This window comes from Ischnura elegans, chromosome 7, assembly GCF_921293095.1.
Source record: "Ischnura elegans chromosome 7, ioIscEleg1.1, whole genome shotgun sequence".
NCBI lineage: Eukaryota > Metazoa > Arthropoda > Insecta > Odonata > Coenagrionidae > Ischnura > Ischnura elegans.
The window spans coordinates 16,890,411-16,913,955 of NC_060252.1; the positions used below are offsets into that span (position 1 = coordinate 16,890,411).

At 42.0% G+C, this 23,545-nt stretch overlaps 1 protein-coding gene across 1 annotated transcript in view; it reads left to right on the forward strand.

The window, feature by feature from the left end:
- Window positions 1-13,754: 13,754 nt before the first annotated feature.
- The window catches only part of LOC124162313 (LIM domain only protein 3-like), a 258,012-nt gene continuing 248,221 nt past the window's right edge, over window positions 13,755-23,545 (forward strand). Inside the window, exon 1 of the mRNA XM_046538805.1 lies at window positions 13,755-15,762. The gene's annotated coding sequence lies outside the window, so the exon portion shown is untranslated. The remainder of the gene's footprint in view (window positions 15,763-23,545) is intronic.

Consider the following 23,545-nt stretch of genomic DNA (forward strand, 5'->3'; position numbering starts at 1 on the left):
CGGGCACGCTCCCAGCGAGCCATTAAACTCGAATGAAACGTGCGTTGACGAAGGAAACCGTGACGCACCGTCCCTCATCCCCTTCTCGCCTCTGATTATCCCTCGAACCCCCACCCCCTCCTCTTCCGCCGCAGAAACCTTTCTCCGATATTGCGACCCGACTCTCAATGCGTGTCCATCACACGCTGCCTCCACACGCGCAGCTGTCCTTCCACCCCAACCCCCCCCCCCCCACTATCACCCAACCCAAAAAGTGCCCTGGCAGCACACTGTCGGAAGCGACAGTGGCGTGCACAATACCACACTCCCACGCTCCAAGCTAGCCATGAACTTAAGAAACAAGTTAAATGAGGCATTGCATATATTTCCACAATAGGGTGGTTTCCTATTATTTTTCAATTGCCTAAATCGAAAGATAATTAAGACCGTTTTACACGGGGCACAGAAATGCGCAGGTTACCCAGTCGAAACGGAAGCGTTCGCGGAAGTGTCCGGGAAGTGTTGCGGGAGTGTTCAGGAAGCGTTTAACGGTATGTGGACGCTTCCCGGCAGCTTCCCTAACACTTCCTCAACACTACCTGACTGTCGGCCCTTCGCTTGCCGAACGCTTCCTCGCCACTTCGTGGTTGAAACACTTCCCGGACGCTTCCTCAACACTTCCCGTCTCCCGAAACTTCGGCTTTGCGGACGCTTCCTCGCCACTCCCGGGATGAAACGCTTCCCGAACACTTCCTCAACACTCCCCGTCTCTCGACACTTCGGCTTCGCTATTTTGGTCATAGGACTTCCTCAAAGGATTGCTAATTTGTAATTAATAAAGTATGATTGAAAGGGTAAATAACAGTTGAAGTTGCATTTGAGAGAATTCGCAAACAACCCACGTGAAACGGGAGCATCGATGAAGTATTGCGGGAGTGAAAGTAGCGGTTGAGTGCTGTGTGGGATATTAAGGAGCATTTTAAATGTTATCTCGGCAGTACACTAAAAACAGCTACGGCTTTACACAGTGCAATTCATGGTAGTGAAGAGGATGGTCGTGCCGCCGTAGATTTCCTAAGTCCCGCCGCCGCCAGCGAGGGTCGCAGCTGCTATAATACCTTAAAATTACCATACCATTATCTGAGAGCGGTAGACAGGTGGTTACCGAGCCCGACTCCTACGCGTAGGTCTAAGGATCGATTCTTGAACGCGGCATTTTTTTTCATAAATTGTTTCTACCTTTCATTAAAAAAACCTGCTGTTCATTATTATTACCATGATTTACAATTAAAATTTTATTTTTCCATATGGAAATCTTTTTTTGCAATGTGGCAGCGTCAGGTGTCGGATGGACACTTCCTGAACACTTCCCGAACACTTCCGAAACGCTTCCGGAAGCGTTCCAAGTGGGCCATAATCTGCTTCCCGGACACTTCCGCGACACCTCCTCAACGCTACCTCAACACTCGCCCGCCACTTCCCGAACACTCCGTCCGACGCTTCCCCAACACTTCCTCAACGCTTCCGTTTCGCCTGGGTAGAGCTGAATTAATTTCTAAAATGGCGTGGAATTGCGCGAATGCATGAACTAAATTAGAACGGGCTATTTTGCCGTCTCGCATCCACACATTCTCGCATTTTTTCAAGCAATTCACCGCTTTACACGACGCAATTTTGATTGCGCCTTCGCAAGTACGTCAGATTTCGCAATTCTTTGTACCGTGTAAAACGGCCTTTACTCCTGGAGTACGCATTTCACGCTCTTAGATTCTCGAATGACGATATCTATTTTTCGCGATTAAACGAAAAGTGAAAATTTTCAAGCGCGCGAAAACGATACGGCTATGTAGGAATGCTGGGAAAAGTCCGTGTGACGTCATTATGGTTCCGGCTGTGGCCGTGTGAGGTGACCTTGGGGCGAGGCTTTGAGCGCTGATACAACGTGGGCTGCTAGCAGGTAGCAAAGTACCCTGCTAGCAGGTAGCGCTTGGCTTAACCCATTATTCCCCAGACTGCACATAGGGCTTTTAACTCCGGTTATTTCGTATTTTAAGGTTAATTGTGGCCTAATTAAGATTAATTTTCGGACAAAATTATTATATTCAGCATAATATATGATTTGCATAATGTTGCGTTTACGCAACGCTGGGAAAACTCCGGTAAATAAAAGCCAAAAAAAATTTGAAAACTTAGGTTGCATATTTTATTTGTCAACGTCTTTTCTGATGCAATGTTCAATAATATGCTGCTCGGAATTAAACGTAGCGCTTTGAACAACATAATTATCCTTGATTTGCAAATTTGACATCTTTGGCGGGAATTATATGAAGCCTGCGGGTGGAATGCCGTATTCTCCCTTGACGGGCATGCTGCGGTTAACCCCACATACATGTTATTTTTCCTAAGGTGTCCCGCATGTGGACACCGATTTTTATGCCAAATGTCATCAGCCATTGTATTGGAAACGATTTCTAGTCTCAGTAAAGTTTTACGATCTCGGACCGAAATTCTAACTGAGGAATTGCTTTGCCCGTGACTTTGGCGTAAAATCACCACGGATTCACCACTGCACTGTCAACCCCTTTTTGGAATAGAGGCCACCTCCATTTTTTGCTCATAAAGTGGATACGGTAACATACAACATAACTATCGAGAAACTCTACCCCTCCCATTCCCTGATTGTAATCGTTGATGATATTTCGATTTTCTACGGGAATCTCCGGGAATATCTTTTCGTCCTTACTATGGGTACCATATTCCCATAATTTAAAGCAACAGCGATGACAGAGTTATCCTGCCATCGCACTAAGAGAATATTTTTTGACCTGTCAAACGAATAGTAGAAATCCCCGTTAGGATTTATTGTCAAATCTCTCAAAGACATGAGTGCGCAGCTTAATGTTCGATTTCCTCTTGCTTTTCCCATTGAAAAATAACAATTAGCACTTAAGAGTTACTAATAGATTGTAACTGATGAAGAAATTATCAAAATACTTGGCAAGAATTTTCGGAGACTAACAAAAAAATTCAGTAAATTTATTACAACCCTTTCTTCTAGTGAACTTACAAATCCTAGGCATATCAATTTCAAGTTCCACCTCTCCATATGGCAAAAATTCATATAGATAGCCTGTAGATGAGGCCAGACACCACAATGTATAACCTACTCTAAATTGTTCCCCACGAATGAACATTTTAGCTGTGTGCCACCTGAAATATGGAACCATTTGTTAGGAAAATTACTAACTGAATGGAATTTTGGTTATGTCTATTGAGAAAAAGTCCAACTTTCAAAAATGTATCACTTTTTGTAGTTGAGAATTGTCGGAGAGCTGTCGATATTTATTTAATTCATCAAACCAAATCCTCGTCAGAAATTGCCTCACAATTGCGACAGACATGCCCTCTTGGCTTGTCCAGTACAACTTAGTGCGTGGTAATATATGATACCCCGACAACATTACCATTCCAATAATTTTTTTATATCTGCCTCACTCTGAGCAAATGTATAGTTATTTATCTCCTCAGCGTAATTATTGAGTAGTTCAAAATTAATTCAATTAATTTTCCACTGAGAAATAAGTGACGGAGCTCAATTGGTGAGTGGCCTCTATACTGAGTAATAAGTGTTTCTATTCCCTTTTTTACACAGAAACTCGAGACTCCTACGGAGGTAAATTCTATTTTTTCACATTTAGATGAACCGCTGTTTGTTCTCTGCATCTTTTACCTGGGCGTGCGCGTTTACTGGACGATTTTTATTTTGATACTGCTTGAGTAAAATATGATTTACCCTGCAGCACCTCCTGCAATATTCGAAATACTGAGAAGATGTAATCCCCATTGTAGCTCCAAAGTTAAGAAAATATTATAAATCACCTCTCCTGTCAATTTATATTCTTCAGCCACCTTCTTGACGCTTCTTATAAAGTATACGTCTGAGGCGCAGAAATAACGAATAAAATTTTCTTCAACTTAAAATCTGAAGGAAACCCCTGAATAAATTATTTAGCAAAAAGCCAAGCAAAAACTACTGCGGTATGATTAAAATAATTACTAGATGAGAATTAAAGATGCATTTCAGAGGACAATTTCACTGATATGAACCCAATGAAGCTAGATTATTAGCCTTACATAACCTAAGCGATAGAAGAAAAAATAGGTAACTCAGGATTGCACGGAGAAAATTCCATTGAGCGACTAGAGGAACGCTCCAACTTCCATCACAATCCTGCTTCAACTAATACGTTTCTCACCCTCTCATTCTACCATCTCTGAAAATGAATGCATCTGAAGCTGAATTTAACGTCTACGAAGTAATCCTTTAACTCAACGACATGGGAATGACATTGCCCTGTATCGGTTCCACGTGTGCGCGCAACAGTTTAACTCCACGAAGTATCAGAGTGTTCCATGTAAAATTCGTACCGATGGCCATGTTGGAATTCAAGATACCATTCACCCTTTACTATGCAAACTCACAACCTGTGAGAGCCAAAAATGCATCTAAACTGCCTCCAAAAGACTACGTTGTCGATTAAAAGCCATATTGACGATTTTCGTTATGCTTTGAGACAAGCCCTCTGGTCTACCAGAGAATTCCCATCGTTGCGTAAACGGAACATTATTTACAACAGCCATATTTATACTAGTAGCGATGAAAGTTCGTGACAAAAAAAAACATGATGAATAAAGAAACTTAGAACCAAGAGAAAACATTACCTCTAGCAAGATCGCCCAATAAATCTTTGTAAAAAAATATTTACAGTTTGTAGTACTTCAGCGCTTCGAAATAGGCAAATTTCGAAGTAAAATAAAAATTATTATTTTAATGAATATTTTTCCAAAAATAACCGAAAAAGAGCTAATGGTATTTCAGGAATTCAGAAACCCTAAAAAAAATCATCCTGAAGCAAAGGTTTTCTATAATAATTTCAATTCAATAATGTTGCGTTTACGCAACGCTGGGGATTAATGGGTTAAATAAGGATTATTATTACCCTATCAAACGAAGGAAACTTTCCGACCATAGGCAATTTTAAAAGGTGATTATTAAGAGATGTTTCTCTGAGCTCTGTGCCTCATGCATGCATTGGTAATCTCAGACGATGTAAAACTCCTATCCACTCGTATAGAAACTAGGTCCCTGTGACGTCACGTGGAGTGGAATCGCATGGGCGCCAAACTGGCCTTTTTCAAATGAGTTTAAAATTGACCATTGCCATTCGTCTAAACTGGAATTTCTAAATCAAATAATTTGTATATTATGAATACGCTAATGGTGGGTGAGGAATCGCAATCAATGCATTTCGTTTTCTTTAATGAAGGAAACTACCCTATTTGTTCCAATACGACGCGCTTCGTTGTTACAACAACATTATGGTATGGTATTTGGAGGAGGCGACCGACAGCTGGGGTCATTTGCGCCATGAGGGAAGGGTAAGGATGGAAGGGTGGAGAGAAGCCCGGCGTTGGTATTAGCCTGCTCTTGACGAAAGTCGCCAAGGGGACCACGGCTTAACGTCCCATCCGACGGACGGAGTGTTGCGCTTGAAATGTCCTCCACGCAACACTCAAGCAGGGATTGGGCAATCTCTGACAATTCTCTGCCACCGTCGGGATTTGAACCCGAGTCCGCCGGATGGAGAGCCAACATTCTAGTCACCACACCAACCCGATTCCCTACAAAATCATCAAGGGGAATGTCAGCATCATTGTTGTAATAAATCAATACTATCAAGTGGCATGTCAACATCATTGTTGTCAATGATGTAACTAGAAATATGCTTTGGGCGTGGGGTGGCCCCACCCCCAGGCAACGGGGGGTCCGGGGAAATGTTTGGAAAATGACGCGCCTTGAAACACATTTTACATCATTTTGATACTAAACATTTTGATATTAAACTTTAAGCAGATGCAGTTATTAAATGTCAAAACTAGACAACATTTTTAAATATTTTGTTTATTTCTCCTAGGCTGGGGGGGGGGTTCTATCAACTCATCCCCCTCCGTAGTTACGCCACTGATTGTTGTAATCAATCAACATTATCAAGTGGTATGTCAATGTCATTGTTGTAACAAGAAATCGCGTCGTGTTTTAGTAAATCCTGTGGAAATATTGCAATGTCTCATTTAACTATTGAGAATATCCCCCACATCCGACGTATATCACTGAGAAACTTATGAAAGCGCAGTTCACGTCAACTTAACTTAGCGTAAGTCTACCAAGTATCACCAAGATCTAAAAACGAAGTATTCACGGTAGACCGGCTATCGATCGTGAAATCCTTGGTTTGACTTCTTAGATTCATAGTAATAATTATTATAATGAAAGTGTTCTACAGACTTACGGAGATTCTCCAATAGCTTACACCTGCGTGTGCTATTACTCACCGCGTATATAAATGTTTATTGCATTTGGGCTGTTAATCGAAATCTACCGGAAAGTTATAAATTATTATAAAAAGTTATAAAAATCATGGAAAGGTTATAAATTCCTAATCTACCAAATTTATAACTTTTCCATGCTTTTCCTCGCTATTTAAAATATTATATTGTTAACATGAAGAATAATTGGATCACCTTGCACTCATCGCCGTGCAGATTGCATCTTTGGAATCATATTTACAATGCATACTATGGGGCAACACAAATCAAGTTTATACAGGACGGACTGGTGCCTCTACTGTGTATTTTTTTCTTGATGTGTGCTGAGAGGTATCGTATATATAGCGTGCAAATGTACATTAAGTTATCGCTATGATAAATCCAAACACTAAAAATTTATATTTTCAGCAAATTACAGTTGAGAAATATTATTGAAAAGGGTTAAATATATCTCCTGAGAGATAATACCTACGCGCAACTGCGTGGATGGAGAAATAATCATTATCGACAGCTAAAACATGCGATGCAACGGGAAATAACCCACAGACCTTTCACGACGCAAAGGCGTGGGAAGCCTGGCCATTCAGTTAACCTATTTCTGCCCAAAACCAATGGCACACTGATTTGTAAACAGTGACTCGCAATTCAGAAGTATCCATGCCTAAGGGTGTAGTCTAGATCAAAACTAGAAGGGGGCAAGCCATGGCCGTTCAAGTTGTAACACAGAAAAGATTACTTAAAGAAACTAAAATTTCAAGAATATTGTAACAGCGCTTTATTAGTTTTTAAAATTGTTTGCTCAAAAGTAGAATATTTTTATTTCAATTAATTGTCTTATACTAATATCACTTTTCTTGGATTTTAAGAAAATTTGTTCAAAATTTTCGTTTTGATCTACAATTAATTTTGCTTCTGGGGGGAAGGGCAGCTGTCCCCCGCTGGGCACGCCCATGTCCATGCCGTCTCACTGTGGTCTCCTAGTATCAAGCATTCCTTTACCTCGGTGGATTTTCTTTAAGGGATCATATTGAATAACATTGAACGTTTTAAGTTTTTCTTTGCGCATTCCTATGCATTGACAAGAGTGACATTTATCTGTAAGAGGGGCAGACCAGAGCATTTTGGTTCCCACACCATTTCGTCCAGCGTTCCGCTGAGGAAGTGGTGACGATTGTAATACCCTTATTAGTCCGGATGCCCAAGTTTCTATTCTCTCGTCTCAAGTCGAAGAAAACTCACGAAGAAAGCATTGCTAATCTATTCCTCATTGAAAAAGGAGTATTAATATATAAGACACGGTCTCAGGCGTTACTTTTTGCAACTGCTTCATCATAGAATAAAATAAAATTACTTTGTTAAATTTCATGCTTTATTTTAAATAGTACGACCCGGGTTTCTGCATCTCATGCTATCATCAGGTACGGTAGTATGATAAAGCACCTGAAGATAGCATGAGATGCAGAAACCAGGGTCGTACCATTTAAAATAAAGTGTGAAATAGAACAAAGTAATTTTATTTTACCCTATGAGTATTAATATATTGATAAGATTGGTTGTCTTCTGACCCAGAGGTAGCGCTTACAAATCCATTTGAAGTGATTGTACACATTCATTACAAAAATCATATATGCTATATTCCTCAAATTAAGAATCATTTTTTTTTAACTGAGGTTGTATGTTTTGGCCAAGGAAAAATAAATTTTCAACATTTCATGACTATAATGTTTATGCGCTGATGGTTTTGAGTGAGTTTTCTTTATCTTCCCTAGTCCAAACAAGATTTTGGAAGTAAAATTAGATTGATAAAAAAATATGGTGTAATATCTACTGTCTGTAAGCTGCTGTTAAATTGAAGAATATCATTTGATATTGGCTACGTCTGCATAAAAATGATATTGGTGACTTGATATCATTCCCTCATTTACTTTGGCGATCGAAGTTGACTTCCTCGAACAAGTGAGTTGTGAACGAACTCTGGGTCGGAGTGTGCTGGCTCCGTAGCACTTCCTGCATGAGAGGGTGAGTTGCAGTGGCAATCTGGACATCAGGGGCATATGCTATTCATACCTACCCCATTCAGAGCCATGGTTGAAGGGGCCGTGGGAGTACTGCGACCGTGGGAGACATGCTTTGGCAGCGATCGCGGTGGGGTCGCACGGAGTGCCAGGGGTGTTGTCACCCAACGCACGGCGGGTGCCCCACGCATCAGAGATGGGGGATGGCACCCACTGCAAGGGGTCACGTGTCCCCCTTTTCCGTCCCACCCGCGCCCCTGATCGAGTTATGAGCGAGAGATTTTTAATCTTTGCGGCTTTGCACCCTTGAAGCTACCCCTCCAACCATGTATTATTTCAGGCTCTGTTTCTCTTCTCCGGGGGAGGTTGAGGGTCCCCCCTCCACTGTTTTCTATTGTAAAAAGACTATGTAGAAGGGTCCGGGGAAGAATTTTTTTCTGACGGACGTCTCGGCCATTATTGGTGTTATTGTTATTGCACATCATTCGATTCCTCTCGCAGCCAATGGATGTCTCTTCCCCCTATCCTCTCGCATCTTTATGACTGAGCGTGGTCCTGGTGGCACGCGGTGGATGGGAAGCACGGCTTTGTCGGTGGATGCGCTGCCCATTGTCATTGTAACGAAAGCATTGTGTGGGGAAGAGTGAGGAGGAAATGCGAGGGATTATCCGCGCGGAGAGGACTAATTTGTCGTCGCTTTAGCGTCGCCCGCTTTTGTGAGGTCAAGTGATCGGGAGATGTGGCGAGTGGCCCCGCGCACGCCCGTGACTTTCTCCCTGCATCCACATCCGTGCGCCTTCAACCCGCATCGACTCCTCTCCAGCGCGCTCTTTGAAAATAGGGTAATTTCCTTCATCAAAGAAAACGAAAGGCTTTGATTGCGATTCGTTACCCACCAGTAGTGAATTCCTAATATACAAATTATTTGGTTTTAGAAATTCCAGTTTAGACGAATGTTAATGGTCAATTTTAACCGCATTTGAAAAATTCCAGATTGGCGCCCATGCGATGCCACTCCACGTGACGTCACAGGGACCTAGTTTCTATACAAGTAGATAGTAGTTTTACATCGTCTGAGATTACCAATGCATGCATGAGGCACAGAGCTCAGGGAAACATGTCTTAATAATTATTATTTATTTTAATTAATTAATTGTTTATTAATTTTATAAATTAACTAGCTGACCCGGCGAACTTCGTACCGCCTAACAATCAATGAACTTAGTTTACTTACACCATTTATAAATCAAGAGCGGCTGTATCGTTTTTAATCATGTTTAATTTATTATAATAAAATAAGGATACAAATTCAATAAAACTACGTAAATGAGTACCAAAATTGCTTTTTTTTGCGCGGATTTTTTTCAACAAATTTTCTTACGTTTTAGCTTAAGAAATTTTGGGCATTGCGGTTTAATAAAGCAGTTCATGAAATAAAAATTATACGCATTCAGTTGTTGGCTATTTGCGTTATTAGCTGTAAAAAAAATGTTTTTAGGTCCAAGTCTGTTGGCCCATTCAGGGGGCAGGTTGACACGACCCCAGACCGACGCTTGACTGATGCTCAAAATCGTGCAAGAAAAGCCCCTATGAAGCAGCATTCGCATTAAATGACTTAAGGCGCGCCAGTTTTAGTATCTCTGTTTGGAAAAAATGCACTGCGTAAACGTACTGCATGCGTAAACGCACCACGGTGAGCCCTACACATTCGGGTTTAATGTCTTGCGTCAAGCACCTTCTGAGAAACAACAGTTTTTGTTTTGTTATCAGGCGCAAGATGAAGCGGATGAAGCTAAATAAATATAGCGAAGCAAAGCAGTGACGCAGCGAGGGGAGGTTTTGGGGGATAACCCCCCCCCCCCCCCAAGAGCTTAGAGAATTTTTTTATGAAATATTTTGTTATTAATATTTGGGGGACGGATGACTAACAAACAAAACATATTTAACTATTCACACAGTCACAAAACCCACTATTTTGAACCATTTACCTTAAAAAATGTCTGGGGGAAGTGCCCCCACACTTCCCGCTTACCTTAGCGAGTTTTCTATACCCTACAGACCCGTGGTATTAGCTGCGCCCAAAACCCCCTATCCTAGCTACGCACTTGAAGCGAAGGAAGAAATACAAAGGATGGTTTATCGACTCGTGAACATAGCACGCTAAATTGACCATGAGAAAATCATGGGTTTTCATTAGCACATGAGCACAAACAACACAAAAACTGAAAGAATGACCATGCGATTTTTTAATCGTTATCACGAATGCAACACGAATTGTAAATTGAATACGTTTAAGCTCAAAAGGTCATATGAGTTGAGATCATAGAATCTACGGAATGAGGACTTCCTAACCTTTGAATTTTCCTCTGAGTAAAGTTGCGTGAATCACATTCATCACCAATTTTTTTAATGATCAAACACGTTCCGTTGGATAGTTATGGTTGGTTTAGGCTTCGAAAGATCATGAGCACAGAAACTACATTTTTCTGTAAATCGTGCCTTGGTAAGCCAGGTACGTCCAAGGACTTAAAATATTCAGATAGATAGTTGGTGATTTCGTCTTCGTTTGCTACACATTTAAAAGATTCGAATCCATACAGAGTACGAACTATTTGAATTTACCTCGTTACGAAATGAGTTAAAACTACTCGATTCCTCGACAGGAACACGGACATTACCGTTTGTCAACAATCCTTGGAGATTTGTTTACAAACACGGTAGTGAAGTTTCAACTCGAGCTGGGCCACGGCTGGGCTTACAATCAGCTCGAATTAAATTTTTAAAATGTAATTTCAATTTAATTAATATTTTGAATATATCTAGTAATGAAAATGTTATATTGTTACTAAATTCAGTTATTAAAGTGGTAAAAACAAAACAAATTATTTAATTTGTAGTTTTGACCGACTTATCAATTGTTGTGTTACTATAACTCCTAAAAGCATGCCCATAGGAAAGAGATGAATTTTTTTGGTGAAATTATCCTTTTTTTAATGGCCTATTTGTTAACCCCGCCTGAGACGAATCCAAAGAACCAAATCTCATTGAAATCGGTGCAGCCGTTCTCGAGTTATAAGTGTTCTAACTAACACGATTTTCGACTTTCTTTTATATATATAAGATTATTTATTATTTATTTAATATTATTATTAATTTAATTTATTATTTTATACGCTATTTGTTACTCCCTTTATGTCGATAAAATTAATTAATTTAGCTTACAGTTGACTGGATTATAATTATCTAGAAAACAAATTTAATTACGTATTAAAAATAAGTTACGAGTGGGGAGATTGACCGAAGATAAGAGAAAATACATCATAAAAACAGTTGTAAAATGACACGTAACATCCGTATACATCCGTTCACGTTTTTCAAAATAGTTTTTTTAGAAAGAGTGGATGAGTTTTTCTGGTAAATCGTTTAAGGGAGTTATTGTCCAATTTTGGTAGGAAATTTTTTTTATTGGACCTGTTAAACCAGGAAATTGTCTTGAGCAAATTATAATTTTTTCCCACCGATTTTGGTGTTTCTAAAGGCCTGGTTACACGGTGCATTAACCCGTACGGGTTAATGTCTAAATATATGAACGCGAGAATGAGCGGAAAAATTCACCGTGTAACCACCCCAAAATGTACAAATGCATGAACGCGTGAACGGAAAATAGAACCTGTTCTAATTTCGTTCATGCATTCGCACAAGTTGATAACAGAGCCACCTGGTGGGAAACGACACATTTAGTTGTCATCTGCAGGGCTATTCCACGGCCGTCTTGGCTATTCAGTAACTCTTTACGCGTATTTGTTCATTTGTACTGTATCGTAAGTGCTTGAATCGTACCACAAACTCACCATTTGCATCTACACTAATATTCGTATAGATTATCCCTGTATGTATGCCGGACATACCAAGTTTATGCCTATGGTATCTTATTGGTTGTATTATGCCGGAACAAAACAATCGATGAGGTTGTAACAGAGTTTTCAACACGACATTTGTGAAATACAACGGCTATCATACGACTAATAGAACACATTTAAACATAATTTATATCATACGAATTAACGACAATTCTACCTTTTATACGTCCGAGGTGGGAATGCGCTGGCCCACCACAAAAATACGACTCACATACCGCAAGTTCATAAATCGGCAAGACCTCTAAACCAACATCTTTTCCATCAACAGCAAATATCTTCTTAACTTTATAACCGTCCCCGACAAAAGTAGAGCAAAGTATTAAAAATATCTACTCTCATACATCATCTAAACTCAGTGAAACAGATGACAGAAAATTTTTTAGTAAACACGGCTTAAAAAAAAGATGCGTCTACAAATTTTCGGCCTAAGTATTAACTTTAATAACGGTTTGAAATAAATAGAGTACTATTGAGATACCTATAGCATTAAGCGAGCGATAACAATAAATATTAAATATAAATAAATATTACTGGCACGAAATGAAACAACTTTGGCAACTACAACGAAAACCACTGTTTACACGGCAGCGCAAATATATTACCTACACGAAACAACGAAAAGGGAATTATTTTCTGGTAGGTATCGTCTGCTTCCTACCTAATGATACTGTTTTCACATTTAAATTTTGCGCACTGTAAAGCGAATAAACAAAAACTAAACGCCTCGCGTTACGAGAAAATGTGTGAAAACTTGTGCGAACGCATGTACCGTGTAACCGCTCATTCATGCTCCTCGTTCACGCAAACGTCCATGAATTCAGACATGCAAACAAACACGCACTCATACATAAACCCGTACGGGTTAATGCACCGCGTAACCAGGCCATAAGTTCTTCCCGTGGTGTTTCCATGATATTTCCTTAACAATACATCCTGATTTATGTGTTATTGTACGTGGAAATATCAATAAAAATCAGTGAATGTATCATCAGCTAAATTTTCGTAGCTATACATTTTTGTTGAAGTTATATTGATCATTTGCATTATTAACGACAGATTATATATACAGAGGCATATAATAACCATTTCTTTCATGGTGAAACAAAACCCAGTACTATTCCACAAACTTTTATTTTTAGTTTAAAAATAAAATTTTGTGGAATAGTACTGGGTTTTGTTTCACCGTGAACATTTCATCGTTCCACCAAGTTACGCCCAAATCAGTTGATTTTAACCCTTTCTTTCGTCACTGGGCCATTTCGTGCCTTCAACCTTTGCTTCTGTACATATTCGTATCCCATGCTCTCGCTTTTTGGGCGTTCGAAAGTGCCGCCGATCGGGTCCTGTCCCTCCCACCCGAACGACGGAGCGAGCGCAGAAGTCATCTCCCCCCCGCCGTAGTCGCGCGCCAAGCACCCGGCCAGCATCGGCTCATTCGCAGAGGAGACTGCTTCGAAGGAGGTTAGCTAACGCCGCTCGCCGAAACGCCGAGAACTCGCCGTGTCGTTGGCGGGAAGAGACGAAGGGAACTCCGGCATAGCCATTCTGCCGTTCCCCGCTACTCGACGGAAGAGGGGAAGAGGCTGAAAAAAACGACAGCGCGTGCGCCGAATATACGGACGCTCATTCCCCTCCGCTCCCAAACATCACTCACCCCACTCCCCAGTAAAATCCCTATACTCTACCCACCCTCTCACCGCACCCTCCCCTCCGAGCAGCAATACGTCACGCACCCCTCGTACTCCACACCTCGAAGCGATCGGCTCAGAAGCGTGCGGACGGTGCAGTGAGAAGTAAGGAAGAGCATTGCCGTTCATGGAAGCTTCGTGTTTTGCTCCCCGTGACGTTTTGGACACCTGCGCTCCTTCTAATCTGTTCCCTTGTTCATTGGGCACGTTTTTCGGCCGTTCATCTCACCGGCATATTTGACTTCAAATAGTGTACGTGTTTTGTGCGTCATTTGACGACAATCATCCAGCTCTCGACTGCTTCCGAGTGCGTGTTTTGGAGAAAGACTGGTTTTCGAAGAAGGCGGGTGTCGACCAGCGGGAAAGTAAAGCGGAAACCTTTTTCAGAAGACTAGTGTACCGCACCCACATCATTAACCAGGAACCGGAGACAATTCTGATTCACGGTTCACTCTCATCCAGAAAAACTTTGCTTTTAGTTTATTCCCAGAGGCAGTGACCATCCCATAAGCGGTGAAATAATACGGAACTGCGTCACGGTGATTGTTTACTTCCGTGTTGGTGCACGAGGTCACCGCGGAAAACCCTTCTTCTCCGTGTGCGGCTTTGTGTTGTGGGGTAGTTGGGTTCAGACAAGGGGTGGGTATATTTCTTTTTCATTAAATATTTTCCCTCACCACTCGTCACCCCAATCAAGGTTCCCCAAAAGCTTTGCCCCCACACCCTTCCCCGGCTTCGTTAAGGGAGCATTTTTCGCATTTCAATCCCAGCCCATCAGCATTAGCGGAGGAAGGGGAGAAAAGGAATTCAGGGAAGAAGACCTCCCTCATTTTTCCGGTTGCCACCAGCCACCTGCTCGGCTCGCACCGTGCAAACTGGAGCGCACCGAATAAGCCCCTCAAACTCTATTCCTTTCTCCCTGGTTACCCTTTTGCCTCCCCTCCCACCTTCCCCTCCAGGATCACCCCCTCCCCACCCCACCACTCCAATCATCCGCACACCATAGCCACCCTGTCACCCGTCCTTTATTTACAATTCACCCCGCTGCCGTCCCGTACCCTTCTGATTGGCCGTTTGTGAACCTCCCGGAGGAAAGAAGGCATTCCGCACCATTCCGCTCGCATTAAGGGTCGCTTGTGTGTCGAGCTAACATCTCCAATTTCTCCCCACACCCTGTCGCTCCGCCCTGAAGCTTCATCTCGGCTTTTTTTCTCTCCTTGCCTTTTTCCCGTCAGAAGAAAGAAGTGGACCCATTTTCGGCGAGGAGGGGAGACGGACAAGACTCGATTACCTCGTGTGTCAAGGAAGGACTCGTTCCTGCAGCGGATCAAGTCGAGGATCCCGAATTGAACCAGGATCTCTCTCTCGTCTCCTGATTGTGTGTGGAGAGAGGGGATTGTGAAGTGTGTAGCTCACGATACGAACTCCAGTTCCTTTTACGGTGGTATGAGGATTTGAAGTTCGTGCCGGACACAGAATATCCCTCGCTAGTCCTATCCGTGGACTGATTAAGAAAGAGTTAGTTTTCGTATCCAGTATTTCGCGCGCCTTCCGTGATTCCCGTCTGATCTTGCGTGGTAGCAGGGTACCTGGGTCGGACGTTGGTCTCCGCCAGGACGGCCCCTACAGCCGCGAAGACGGCGTCTCCACTGGCTCCGAGCCCGCGGCGTGTCAACCGTCGGAGGGCCCCGAGGGCCTCAGCCGCCGACACGGAGAGGATATCGCGGATCGGAGGCGAGCTGGCTGCCGCCAATCTCTCCGGAAACTTCACTGGTGAGTACACTTCATGATTGAGCATTTCCTAGTGGTGCAATCATGGCAGAATAATGACGCTTAAGCTATGTTATGACGAGAGATGGATGATTTTTCAATAGTACAAGGGAATACTGTCGTGATACCATCATATAAGGCGTAAAAACATAAAACGGATTATAATCACTGCCTAGATGTATTATTTAATCGAAGGAATAATTCTCGGGTTAACCACTGCGTGTAGTTTTGGATAATTAGTCCTAGGTTGAAGGTTGAGTCTGCCATCGTCTTCTGGGGTGGAAAATGAAGCCAAATTATATATTATAAAATGGTTTTAGTATATGCGGATGGGTGCAGAATATTTTTGCATCTTTCGCTAAAAATAGGAATAGGTATATTAAATTAGTATGGGTATAAAGAGGTTATGATTAATTTTACCGCCCCGATACGTTAATATTATGTGATGGCTTATAATTCATATCTCAATTTTTGTTTATATATTCTCAGACGCGCTGAAGGCGCAGGAAAGTGTCACCAAAACGTCGTATTGACGAGAGATGTCACCCGCTTGTGCAGGCTAGCCATGTGTAATTATTAGGCTCTATGTTTCACTGTAAACAGATTTCTCAAGCTTCTTACAGTGGAGTTAACTCTGCTACCCTGATGGTTTATTTATTTTATCAAAGCTACGCCGAAAAAACTTATCTTAGACGCGCGTGAAACCTGTGAGTACAGCCCCGTCCGTAGATAGAGGAATACCGTTTCCGTGATTATTGAATTTCGCGTTTCTGGTGACATTAGAAAAGGCTGTCTCACTCGGAATAGGACTCGATGCATTAGAGGTCGAGAATCCGCAGCGAAGTGCCACCTGCCACGCGGTCGTAGCACCCTCGGCCACCCGCATGTGCTCTCTGTTGACGCAGCTGTTGATGATCCCTCGTTTAGTCAGCGCCGAAAAAAAACTATCGATTTTTTACCGCTTTTAATTAATGCGACTTCCTCGTAGCGTGTGATATGGTTTCCTCAGCTGTTTACCCCGACCTGAAATTGATGCGAGCATGTTATGTATTTTTTTTCACTCGACACCAAGCTGTAGTTTTTATTTTTTTCTATTTGGAAGCATTCTTAATTTGGACCAAGTTAATTTTTCTTGTCAGCATGCATTTTTTTCGGTTAAAGAAATTTTACATCCATGATGTTATTATCTAAGGTTTTGGTAATATGTTCTGACGAGCTCCTAATTACCTAGTAAGTGAAAATAGTGAATCCAACAAGCTTGGACGGGTAAACTTCATTTGATATATCTTATATATATATTGAATTTTCTCTTTAAAAAATAAAAATGCATCACGAAATTGTTAGCTGATGGGCGAGAACACTAATTATTGCTTTGAAAATAATTTTAATCGGATTAACGAATCTTGTTTGCTAATGGAAAATTCCATTTTTACCTCTCCTGAATAAACGTTAAAATATGGCGACAAAAAACGCAATCTTTTTCAATAAATAAGTTTCATTCCTCATAACACCCATTTCACCCTCGTGCGTTTTAATTATATTTCGCAGTTTAGTGGGCATTAACCATCGCGTAGACTCTAGATTAAGGCTTAATTGGTTTTGATATCGCCTTAATGACTCGACTTAAGCCTTAGCTCGCCGCACAGAAAGCTCAGCCTGTGCTCCAGACGCTGTGTTATTCCGTCGCGGTTTTTAGGAGGAATTAAAAAAAAAAGTGGTCCGTCACCTAATTGGCTGCCTTGCTGCCTGGCCTGCTACTGCCTCGGATTTATTTGCGTCGGGAATTTTTAGAGTCCACTAATTGAGAGCTATGGCCTAATCCGGTTGGTGTGATGTTTTTATGTCGAGTAGTAGCGAGGAATTTGAAAGGCCTTCATTAAAGTTTATTCTCAAACCGAGATTTGAATGTGGTATCTCATTATCTTTTTCGGGTGGGAGGGTGGGGGGGAAAGGTATTCATTTGGCTACGCTGCCGCGCTCGCAGCCGCTTTTCTAATTAGTGCCTCATATCCCTCACTACTAAAAGTCTCCCACCTCCTCTTCACTTTCAGCCTTGCCCACCCCTTGCCGTCCCACTACACTCCTCCCCTTCTCCCTTTCTGCCGCCCCTAATTCCTACCTCCTGCCTCGGAACGTTCTCCTCCGAGAATATCAAAATGCTAGAGGTAAACTACATGGGAGCTTATGGGGAAGTTACGACGATGACACACACACACACACAACACACACAAAAAAGTTGACAGTCGCAGCGTTGAAAGTTTTCGCGCGGAGTTTTAAGAGGCAGAAAACAAAACAAAAACGCATCTTCTTCTCTTCTCGTTATTGAATCGGGAATTGTCTATCCGTTGATGATCCCGCGACGGTATTGTCGGACGTGCTGGAAATTTTTTCGGTCGAAATCTAGCTAGTTTTAATGATGCGGAGCGATTTTTCCCGACGTCCACCTGCAAAATTAATTAACTAGTTACGGAAAGACGGGGACATAACTCACGTGTCTGCTGTCAGTTGGGTGACTGCCGAGCAGGTACGACCGGATGACGTATATGGCTTACGAAGGAAGGCCAGTTCCTCGTTATGATGACGCCGGTAGAGTTTTTGTCTTTTTTTCCGTTCTTTCCCCTCATCAAATGAGTCGCCTCCGATGCATTGTTTCCTTTCTGGCCGGTGAAATAGTTTCTCGGTAGATGGAGGGAGAAAAAGAGTCGCAAAAAGAGAGCATTCACGAGTCAATAACCCATCAGCCCGAAGTCACGTGATCTTTCCCGCATCGCTTCCTCGCTTGTGAGTTTTATCTGATTCCCCGAATTGGCTCTCTCTCGACCATATATATATTTTTTGCGCTGCTGAAAAGTCGTTGATTAATTGCCACCCCATCGAGCTACAGAAAGCGGTAATTATTTTCGGTCTTGCGTTTCTCACGAAGCAGTTCGCGAGTAAGGGACGTGAGGAACTTAAATGCGCGATTTTACAGCATAACGCAGGATCTTGGCGTAATTAGTTTAAGGCTCTCGGCGCGCGGGCATTATGAGCAGAAAATCGATGTCACGTACCGACATCGGAGCATTGTTTTCTTTTTACGTTCAACCCTTTTCAGAGCTGTAAACTTGTTGTATGGCGTCTCATTTTGATCCCTTATCTTTTATCGTCCGTAGCCTAATGAATTAAGAAAAACAAGGGTGATTAAATATTTGGAGTGCCCAAGAGATGAACGTTATCTCGAGAGTTTTAGAAGAATTTATGCTTACTTTACCTTTGTCTCATATTCGTACGTCTGCCTTTCCCGAGAGAGATAACTTTCTATTTTAGGAGCTAAATTCACGCGATTCTTGTTTTGAGAATATATATCGTGTGAATTACGTGTCTTTTACTCTTGACAAACTTATTTCAGTGTAAGTTTTGATTTTGATCCGATGATATAACAAAATTCTTTGTTAGCTTCATTTTTTCCCTCCTAAGTTCTGTGCAATTATTGCAAAGTATACTCCAAACGAAAAAAAATACATTTCATGGATAACATCGAAGCAATTCTTTATCTTTCGTTTTTGTTGTTATATTTTTTATAGAATTTTAATTAAATCGCCAAATAAATTTGTCGTGTATATTTTTTCTTCAATACGTTACGCCTTTCTTTGAAACTTTACGTCTTTATTGAGGCAGTCTGGAACTTAAAAAATAAACTCAACTAAATGATAAGTTAGCGTTACCAATAAATTAAAATGCTGTTTTCAATATAAAATTACGCACTTGGAAACATTAATCTTTAATACTCGTGTTCGGAGGGATAGAACGTGAGGCGCTTTGTTGCGGTAATAAGCGATCACTGTACTTAAACCGTTCGCCTTAATCTCATTAAGTGCTGACGCAATTCCCGATTTCTCCAAATTTCCTCCTGCCCTCTCTTCCTGTATATTAGTCCTGATGCATGCCTTTTCCCAGGCTGGCTGACTGCTGCTGCTGCTTCGAAGTAATTTTTCTCGTAAAATTTTCGGGGTGACATAAAACTAATTTGGTAGAGGAGGCTTTTAGAAGTGATTCTTGGAGGCGGCGGCTAATACGAGGGAGGGAGGGAGGGAGGAAGAGAGGTTGGGCAGTCCATTTTCTCTAATAATATTACGGCGGCGGCAGGACAACCAACCCCCTACTCCCTCTCTCCCCCCACCCATTCATCCCCTCCTCCCCCCACTCTAATCTTTCGCCTCCCTCCCCTCTTTTTCACCCTACCTTTCTTCCTACATTCTCATCTTCCCATTTTATGCTTGCCTGTTACTCGGCATTTTTTTCTCTCATCTCCAAAGCATGTCACTAGGCATCACGGTTTCATTATTAAATAAGGCATTACAATATTTCCACCGCATTTTATTTTAACACGCCGCGTTTTGTTGTTACAAACAAAATTACTAAGTTAAATCCAGTATAAATGTTGCCATTATGAAATAGAATCCAGTGTAAATGTTGCGAAGTCTCATTTAAATAATAATAAGAACTTCCACCCCACCGTGCCTAATATCATACAAGATACCACGGCTTTAGATTCGAGTAAAGATTTAAGGCATTTATAATCATAGGTTATTATTTAAATTTGTCCTTGATTTTGTCGTCAAGGTAATTTTTTTTTCAAGTCAAATTTTCCTTGCAATTTCGGTATGTGGAAAGAAAAGAACAAAATAGCGAAAAAAATATATTATGAAATGCAATCTTCGCAGTAACAATTTCTATTAATGAAAAAAATGCCAAAAGATAAATGAAATTAATCGCAATAACTTACATACCTCATTTTGATTTGTTCTGAATCATTAGTTTTAAGTTTCCTTTTGCTCACCTGTGAGGGGTCGTGCTCAGCCTTTGAAATGGATTGTAATAAATAGTGAAATAATTTTTATTAGCCGCAAAATGAACCATTAAAAAAACTGAGGCAATGTGTCAACATAAATGCAGTGGTTTACTAAAAATTCAATTTTTAAGCATTTATCAATCTGTTTGCGGTTTAATTTGTTTCAAGGAATTTGAAGAATTTTGTAAGTTTTTCTTCCTTCTTTATTAATCTTAAAAAAGATGGGTGTAAATATCGATCCATCGATTTTATATTTTCCCCTTTACGAGCATCATAAATAATATACATGGTGGGGAAAAATTGTGTCACGAAATTTCAACTATGGATGGCTGATGCCAGTAGGGACCGAAATTACCAATGGTGTTTCGATCTCAATCGCACTTGTAAACTACAGAGACTTTGAGCCTAACGCTCCGATTGGCTTCGATTTTGCTCTGTTTGCCGGATGCTCACGAGTTTTCCAGAGCATCTCGCAACAGGCACTTAACTCGACTCGCGGCCAATCGGAGCTCTTAACTCAATGTTTCTTTAGTTTTAAAAATGGTTCGATTTCAACCTAAAAATCCATTGATATTTTGGCTACTTGTGGTATAAACTTTCCAATATTGAAATGTCGTGGTATAATTTTCTCCACCCTGAATATCATGCGTAATATCCTTGCGTAGGCTTTCGCGGTGTGGTGAGGATTCAGCGTGGAGGTTTTCGGGGTTACTAGCGTGTAGATTCATCTCTGCAGACGACAGTTTCGCCGGCATTGCAGCAGACTTATTCAGGTCAATGAAGTGGAGATGCGTGGTATTGCCCGTCTCTTATGCACCCCGTCGGGAGGCCGGTGCCTTCTCATTGTCTGCAGAGATGAATCTACGCGGTAGTAACCCCGAAAACCTTCACGCTGAATCATGTGTAATATCTTAATTACATGTAGTGGAAGAGTTTATCGACCAATCTCAGGTTTATCCCGTGTCTGTATGGCATCATCCACCGCAGAGAGAGAGGCACACAAGATGTCACAGTGGAGGCAAATCCCCGATTGTTGTCGGGTCCTTCCGCGCTCAGCGCCTCGTCACAGATGGAGAGGACTTTCGCCGTGAGACAGCGGCTAAATACGTGTGCCCACACCACCCATCAACCAACCCCCTTTCCAAGTCCCTTGTGGGCTAAATAATCACCATTTGTCCGGGATCATTCGCTTCTCACGGCGGCGACGGAGACCGCTTTGCCCACTCTCCGGGTGGATCCCTCTCAGTTCCTTTGTGTGGGTGTATATTGGGGTTGGGGAAGACGGGAAAAAATGGGCAACCGTGGGATGGGGTTGATGGGGTGGCGAGGGTGGCGGAACTGTTATGGTAGCGGTGTTTCCTATCCTTCTCCTATCGTGTATGCCCCAGGCCTTTCTCCCTCTATGATTCATCTCGATTAATTAGCGGCCTTAGAGCACGCGGACCTTTTCTGCTTCAACGTTAGTAAAACCACCATGTTTAGATTTACATATTTTCTACAAATAATGTCTTCATTTATGTTACTATTCGTTTTCAGTTTATCTCTTTCCACAAAGGCTTAGGAAAACAATCCTAGCCAAACCAAACAAACACGACTGACTCAGGGAAACCTTCACCAATGTTAATGATTTTATAAAAACATACAATAACTCCTAAAATCTCCTTTTTCTCACTTAAGATTAAATGAAATGACGAAACAACTATCAGTTCCAGCATCAAGTTGGGCTGAGGTACCTCGAATTTGAAATATTTTATGCAATGAGTTATACCAATTGAGTTTGATGTAAGGAGAGAAATAAATTTCCCTTTTTCGATCCGTCGCTATCTCGAATTCTTTGGTCGACGAAAACTTAACGACCTTAACCCTGATGCAAATGAGTTGATGATGCCGCGAACCCATGTATAGCGCGTCACCACGTCTCCGTCTTGTGCATGGGCCACATGCGGTTCGTTGATGTTTTCGCTCTAGCTTACGATTCCTTCCATCGGTGAAAGGATTTTCCCGGTCGACAAATTAGACAAAACTCTAATGACGTCACAAACTCATGAGAAGTGGACGACAACTTATGCATTCTTATATATATATAATTTATGAATTTTTAAAAAGTATTAATCTGAGATAGTGGTTGAATGAGGAAAATATTTTTTGTAATACTCATCTCTCTATTTCATCTTCAGAATGTTTTAATGCATTACGATCGAGTGAACGACCCCATTGTGGTCTAGGTAATGGGGTAAAAGCGTAGTGGTGGGGGAATTGGAGAGAGAGAGAGAGAGGGTAGCGGTGTTTCCGATCCGTCGTGTGTCGGCCCCAGGCCTCTGTCTCGCTCTCCCTCCATGATTCATCTCGAATTAGCGGCCTAGAGCCCGGAGCACGTGGACTTCTGCTGTGTTGTGGGCGAGAGGCAGGGGTGGGGTAGGGGGAGGAGGGGTGTAACGGAGGGGTATGGGGAATGGATGAGAGGTGTGCGTGGTGGATGAGAAAGAGAGTGGAAGTGTAGGGGAGGGGGGGGGGAGCACTCCCAGAAACGTACACGTGATGTCGAATGACTGGCTGTTAATGGCTGACTGCTGTTGCGTGGGACACACAATTAAAGCGAAAGAGGGGGTTGGAGTGGGGGGGTGGGAGGGAGAAAGGAGGGAGGGGGTAGGGAGAAGGAGAACAAGGGGAGAGAACGGTGATGCGAGCGGCTAAAACGCGGTGGATGGCGGTGGCAGAAATGGATTACGCTCTCGCGATACGAGATTAACATTCTTTGATTATGACGTTATTCCTCACCAGCCGCCCTTCCACGCGCGTTTAGTCGCTCCTGAAGCTTTGCCGTTGGGTTGTGTGCTGTTGATGTGAGCCCCCGGGTGTATCAGCCACTCAGTTGTCAATCAAGAACACGCTCCGAGTAGACGTTTTAATTCCACTCCCCCATATCTGATAACTGAGCATCCTCAAGATCTCACA